The sequence below is a fragment of the Oncorhynchus kisutch genome, linkage group LG29 (genome assembly GCF_002021735.2).
Source record: "Oncorhynchus kisutch isolate 150728-3 linkage group LG29, Okis_V2, whole genome shotgun sequence".
Lineage (NCBI taxonomy): Eukaryota > Metazoa > Chordata > Actinopteri > Salmoniformes > Salmonidae > Oncorhynchus > Oncorhynchus kisutch.
This window is the reverse complement of record NC_034202.2, coordinates 33,351,227-33,359,062: the sequence shown is the minus strand read 5'-3', so window position 1 is coordinate 33,359,062 and position 7,836 is coordinate 33,351,227.

Below are 7,836 nucleotides of genomic sequence, written 5' to 3'. Positions count from 1 at the left end.
ATTTCACTTTTCACTTTCCCCCAGTCCATAATATGTCTCAGGAGCAGGTGGATTCTGTTGTGAGGAACATGGAGATCCTGTTGGTGGAGGCAGCACAGCTTAGGACCCCATGCAAGGCACAGAGCACCCAGCGGTCCCTGGTGAGGTCACCTCAGCTGAGGGAGGAGGGCCAGGGCCTGCAGATAGAAGCAGTACAGCTAGACATATCCAACATACGCAGGCAGCTGGAGCAGCTCCTGGACACCAAGGCCCCATTGAAACAAAAGAAAGACAAGCTCGGAAACTCAGCAAGCAATTTGTAAAGATGGAGAGAAAGAGAGTGCTTGAAGAAAAGGGCAGAGAGGAGAGGGATAGATGATGGTGAGAGGAGGCAAAGAATTATGAAGTGGTTGGGATTGAAGACTGTAGTTAATGGCATTTATAAAGGTTGTGATGGAATGATTTTTTTTCTCATAAAATGTAAAATTGTAACTCATTCAATACTAGAAAATAACTAGTAATGATCTGTACTTAATTAATAATAATCAAATCAAGATTAAGACAATTTTTAAAAATGTGTGTATGTATATATATATATATATATGTATGTATATATATATATATATGTATGTAGATATATGTAGAAGATACACTTCACAGGAAATGTTTTGTCTTTCACAGACGTACATATCAGTATAGTATAATTTGAACAGATCATCCTATATATCAGGAAGGGACTGAATTGTGTAACTAATTGATTTAAGTATACAAAAATGGAAGAGGTTACTTCCAAAGTTAATTGTATTTCCCACTATTCCATAGTGAAAACATGTAGTTAGGTTGCCCCATTGATGACCGAAACATCCTGTTTTACAAGCCCTTGTTATTTGATCTTGGGCCAATAGTAGGTTCTTGCATGCAGGGAACTAGATCCAAAGACACATAATGGCACCCATCGGGCTATAGGTTAGGTCACTGGGGTCAGACAGGTCGGTGGAAGGGTTCTGTTTCAGACGTGCTCCATTCTGACCGTGACGTTTCTGGACAAACACCACCGCCACGATCAGCACCCAGAAAAAGAAGTTCACCCACACAGACTTCTGGGAAAGACAAAGAAATAGAGGACAGATGAAGAATACAATATGGCTTTAAATAAAAATGTCAATACAAAGGCTATAAAAAGTATCTGTGGTCTAATAAGGCAACAGCGTTTTGATGTGTCATCATGATATGGATAGTGTCAGGGCAGACCTCTGCATTATACACGCCTGTGTAGAACTGATTCCCATCGTAGGGACTGACTCAGGTTTTATGGTCTGATATATAAGAACAGCAAAAAATATTTCACATTTCATATACAGTATGAGAGACAAGAGGGCACTGAGCACAGAGGTGATATGGGAGAAGACGGAAAAACAAGGCAGCCATCTCACCTGGTTATGGAGGGCACGTTTTGAAGGGCAGACAGAAAGAGGCGGTCCCTGACACTGCCAGTAAGAACAATATCTTCACACACCCGCCCAGAGTAACATTCATCCACAGTCTTTCCCTGGGGGTGCAGAATGGGAGCTAGGTAAAGAAATAGTCCAAATCAAATCAACAACAAACAAATCATTTCTGTTGATGCCACACTGTTTGGGCATGGAAATCGATATTATTGACACATCTGCTGGGCCATACAGTTGAACCTCTCACCTCTTGACTTTCTCTTCCACACAGCTGGTGTAGAACCAGTAGATGGCCACAAATACAGAGATGGCTTACACAAAGTAGCGGAGGGAGGGATGGCTGGGGCTCTCCCGAACCAGGCTAAATGTGTTGTACTCAACAGTCCCATAAAGAATGCACAGGCCTGTAAAGTGGCCCTGAATGACATACACATTTTACAGATGCATTCAGTAAAACTATATAGTTTATTCAACAGTATGCAATTGAAATAATTGTATGCATGTTCCACAACCTAAAGCTACAAAGTTTGTCACACACAGGCCTCACTGTCTCCTGGCCTGGATAGGAGCCTAATTCAACTTAAATGAAATGCTTTAGAAATTCCATTCATGTGCACAAATAAACAGTTATATTCTTTTAGGACATTAGATGATTGATTATCTTATGGTGCCACTGGGCTGTGTGACAACAGGAAGATCTATGAATGTAGAACACATTTTTCTCAACACATTTAATTTCAAACAGGCATTGTCTCTGTATGGAAATGGTAGCCTAATCTATTGCACTGTCAATGGTGCATTTAGGTGAAGTCAACTAAGACATCAAAAGAATGTATTCCCTGAATTAAAAAGTCACATGATGATCTCATTATTTGCTCCTATGGTTAGTCCCCATGTTTTGAGAAAAAAAGCAGGAAAATACAACATATTAAATCTGTCTGGGAGAGAAGTTATTGAAAATCTGATTAAAATCTTACTAAACTATTGGATGTAGCACCCAAAAGTTAAACCCAGTGAGATAAATATTCAGTAGTCTCAATACCCAGCAGCTGTCCACTAGTAGCCTTGTGTCCATTTGAGAGTGAAAGTAGTGTGACAGGCTATAGTTGCAGTCAGAGGTTTACATACACCTTAGCCAAATACATTTAAACTCAGTTTTGGATAAATAATTGTATTTATTTCATCACATTCCCAGTGGGTCAGAAGCTTACATACACTCAATTAGTATTTGGTTGCCTTTAAATTGTTTAACTTGTGTCAAACGTTTCAGGTAGCCTTCCACAATAAGTTGGGTGAATTTTGGCCCATTCCTCCTGACAGAGCTGGTGTAACTGAGTCAGGTTTGTAGGCTTCCCTGCTCGCACAAGCTTTTTCAGTTCTGCCCACAAATGTTCTATAGGATTGAGGTCAGGGCTTTGTGCTAGCCACTCCAATACCTTGACGTTGTTGTCCTTAAGCCATTTTGCCACAACTTTGAAAGTATGCTTGGGGTTTGTCCCTTTGGAAGACCCATTTGCGACCGACCAAGCTTTAACTTCCTGACTGATATCTTGAGATGTTGCTTCAATATATACACATAATTTTCCTTCCTCATCAGCCATCTATTTTGTGAAGTGCACCAGTCCCTCCTGCAGCAAAGCATCCCCCACAACATGCTGCCACCCCCGTGCTTCACGGTTGGGATGGTGTTCTTTTGGCTTGCAAGCCTTTTTCCTCCAACATAATGATGGTCAAACAGTTCTATTTTTGTTTCCTCAGACCAGAGGACAGTTCTCCAAAAAGTATGATCTTTGTCCCCATGTGCAGTTGCAAAACGTAGTCTTGCTTTTTTATGGTGGTTTTGGAGCAGTGGCTTCTTCCATGCTGAGCGGCCTTTCAGGTTATGTCGATATAGGACTTGTTTTACTGTGGATATAGATACTTTTGTACTTATTTCTCCCAAGGATGAACCAGACTTGTGGAGGTCTACAAATATTTTGGCTGATTTCTTTAGATTTTCCCATGATGTCAATCAAAGAGGCATTGAGTTTGAAGGTAGGCTTTGAAATACATCCACAGGTACACCTCCAATTGACTTAAATTATGTCAATTAGCCTATCAGGAGCTTTTCTGGAATTTTCCAAGCTGTTTTTAGGCACAGTCAACTTAGTGTATGTAAACTTCTGACCCACTGGAATTGTGATACAGTGAATTATATGTGAAATAGTCTGTCTGTAAACAATTGTTGGAAAAGTTACTTGTGTCATTCACAAAGTAGATGTCCTAACCGACTTGCCAAAACTATAGTTTGTGAACAAGACATTTGTGGAGTGGTTGAAAAAACTGTTTTATTGACTCCAACCTAAGTGTACGCAAAATTCTGACTTCAACTGTATGAATGTGGAAATGTTTCCAATATTTTATATTGCTCAGTTATAATGGGATAAAAAACATAATGCTATCAAGGTGGTTCATAAGTGTTCTCAAGTTTAAAATGTCCCATATGCAGTTGAAAGATCAGACTTTTCAATCATGAATGCGTTCATACCTGGGTGATTGTCAGTGAGTCAGCAAACGTTATTCCACAGATGAAACAGTCTGCGTAAAGTACGAGCTACAAAACGAGCTGCCTTGACAACGCCACCACAAACCTCTGCAAACCCATCCTATGATACCCATCAAGGACACCCTAGCACCCGGACAATGCACTCCATTCCAAGCTTGTTTAACTTTTACAATGGAATGCCAACTTTTTTTGCAAAAATGTACCCATTAACACATTTTTTAAAATGGTAAACCTCGATTGAATATATGACCAAGGAATGCAATGCATTTACTATAATTGGTTGATTGTAAGATTGGAATGGAATACTTAAATTGGGCCTCTATGTGAGACAAAATAAATGGCCACGTAAGGGCGCTGTGTAACATGTAACCATATAACCAGAACCATACAAAAGTCACCCAGTAAAATACTACTACTATTTTAATTATAACTACTAAAAGTAAAAGTATAAATCCTTTCAAATTCCTTATATTAAGCAAACCAGACTGCACAATGTTCTTGTTTTTTGTTGTTGCCTGGGGCACCAACACTCAGACATAATTTACAAACTTAGAATTTTAGTTTAGTGAGTCCACCAGATCAGAGGCTGTAGGGATGACCGGGGATGTTCCCTTGATAAGTGTGTGAATTGGACCATTTTCCTGTCCTGCTAAGCATTCAACATATAAGGAGTACTTTTGGGTGTCAGGGAAAATGTTTTAAAGAAAAATGACATTTATTTTCTTTTGAAATGTAATGAAGTAAAAGTAAAAATTTGTCAAAAATATAAATAGTAAAGTAAAGTACAGATACTTGAAAGTATTTTTACTAAAGTACTTTACACCACTGGGTTGTTATTATTCCTAGACCCAGCTCTCCAACATGTACATAAACAACTGTGTGTGTGCAGACGCTTAATTTTATCTCCACTCTTACTGACAGTTGTGGCTGCTTCACGTGATGTATTGTTGTCTCTATGTTCTTGCCCTTTGTGCTGTTGTCTGTGCCCAATAATGTTTGTACCATGTTGTGTTGCTACCATGTTGTTGTCTTATTGTGTTTATACCATGCTGTGTTGCTATGTTGTTGTCTTAGGTCTCTCTTTATGTTGTGTTTTGGTGTCTCGTCGTGATGTGTGTTTTGTCCTATATTCTTATTTTATTTTTCATCCCCGTAGGAGGCCTTTCGGTAGGCCGTCATTGTAAATAAGAATTTGTTCTTAACCGACTTGCCTAGTTAAATAAAAGTTAAATAACAATAAATGTCAGTAGTGGTCTTCCTCTGGCGGTTTGTGATTAAAGTAGTGTAAAGAAGAAGTGTTCCTAAGTGATAACAGAACATTTAACAGCAGATGTTTTTTTTATGCTGATTTGCTAAACGGAGTTACTGTTCAACTATTGTTTTAAGCTATTCATTTTAATCCTAATAATGTTTTCTTCAAATAAAATGGTATAAATACACCTTGACTTGACATACAAATGTTCTGGTTTACACAATGTAGCCTGAACCTGAGACCTGGAGGTGGATGTCTCAGGAATGTAATATCCTCTGTGCAGCACGATGGTGAAAGGAACAAATAACAGGAGGTCAATAGTTATGAAATGGGCAGACGGGAAACATCTGGCTTAAAGCCAGATAAATTTATGTCTGACTGTAATATCAAACCAATAATTCATCAGGTTGAGCAATCTGCTTGAAACAGATAAGTAAATGTTTTCTGAAATGTTTGATTCAGTGGGGTTTTGCTGTTTGTGAATTTGTGCATTCTGTAACCTTTTGCAGTCCTGTCAAGCTGGATAAGTGCAGGTTAAGCTGACTGAAAAAAAGATTTTAGCTTAACAGAGAACCATCATACTTAATCCAAAGCCTTTAACACTGCTCTTGATTTGATCACAGTGTACTTCCATTAAATGCAATTACTGATCTGACCAATCATCATAGTCCTTTGATGAAGGACTTTGATCATAGGATCAGAACATCGATCATACTTCCATTGTTCTCTACTGTGTTCATTAATTGCAACTCTTGCGTAGAAGATTGTAGGCCTTTTCAGGAAAACATGTTGATCTTCCATTCTACAACATGTTTTTCAGGGAGGGCCTAAGGACACAATGTGCTCAGCTCCGCTGTGTTTACATGATACCGGACACACCTCAGCCTCTGACCTCCAGAGGGAGGGACATGGGCTTATAGAGGGACTGTATTTTGTTTAGTGTTTTCCTGTATTGTATGTATGTATTGTTATTTTACTGCTGCTCTTTAATTATTTGTTTATTTTATTTCTTTTTTTTTTACTTATCTATTTTTTACTTAACACATATTTTTCTTACAACTGCATTGTTGGTTAAGGGCTTGTAAGTAAGCATTTCACTGTGAGGTCTACTACATCTGTTGTATTCGGCGCATGTGACAAATACTATTCAATTTGATTTGAACTAGGCCTATAATCTAAAGAATGTTGCCTGGCGGACATTTTAGATGCATTACAGCAAGTATGGTTACCTGGCTCCTGTGTGGCGCAGAGGTCTAAAGCACTACATCTCAGTGCTAGAGGCATCACTACAGACCCTGGTTCGATCCCAGGCTGTATCACAACCGGCCGTGATCGGGAGTCCCAAAGGGCAGCACACAATTTGCCCAGCGTCGTCCAGGTTAGGGGGGGGTTTGGAAGGGGTAGGCAGTCATTGTAAAATAAGAATTTGTTCTTAACTGACTTGCCTTGTTAAATAAAATAAAAACACTAAGGACTACACTATGTGGCCCCTCTTCAACACATTCCACCCTCAGACCGTTATGCAAAATAAGTCAAAGCACTTTTTGAAAGGTGTTTACATACTTAATGATAGTCCTTGATCAGCCCACCTCTAACTCTAACCTCCAACTAGTATACAACATTAGTGCTGTTATGGGGTCAGGAATATACAGGGGTTTATAACACAGTTGGCATTGATCCAATGGGACAAAAAGGCTCCTGAACAGCTTCTACCCCAAAGACATTAGACTGCTGAACATGTCATTAAATGGCTACCCGGACTTTTTGCTTTTCACCCCCTACCTACATGTACATAGTACTTCGATCAATCACCTAACCAAACCTCCATATACATATGACCTAAATCAATCACCGCAACTACCTCATACCCCAGTACACTGACTTGGTACCGGTGCTCCTTGTATATAGCCTGTATATAGCCTCGTTATTGTTTTGATCCAAGACCGATCTGTTAGTGATCATCATGTCTAAGGTTGTTTTGATTTGAATCAAGATTGCCCCATGGCTATACTCTACCATACTGCAAATGGAAATAGGTGAAAAGCTCCATACAACCTCTGCCTACAACAGTTTCACTGCATTATCAGAGGATATATTCTGCTGAATAGTGATGTCTGTAATCTTGGGAGATAACAAGACATTACTCTTATCACTGCAGAGTCTGTGAGGGGATTACAAGATGAGAATGTGTCTTGTAGATTGGGCAGAACTGTGTCAACATAGAACAATATGCAGAAACTTGATCATTAACGATATAATTTCCATACATTGGCCCATAATTAATTAAAGTGCTGTTTTCTTCATCTCTTCTTTGTCTTAAAAATAGATGTTGTAATCAAGATTGTTTTTAAGTTATTCTAGTCATTGCATTGATTGATGGATGCAAATCAATACGAAGAAATATTCCCTGAATTATCTTGAGAATAACACAAACATGTCCAAGGAGTCTGGAGTCCAAAAAAACAAAGAGGGGTTATGAACACAGGAGATTTTTGCAGCAGTTTCGGAAATACATTTTCTAGGTCAAAAGTTGTGGGCTATTTAATAAGATATTTTAGACTTTTGGAATAATATATCCAATTGGCAATATCTACTTTGGAACACAATCTTAT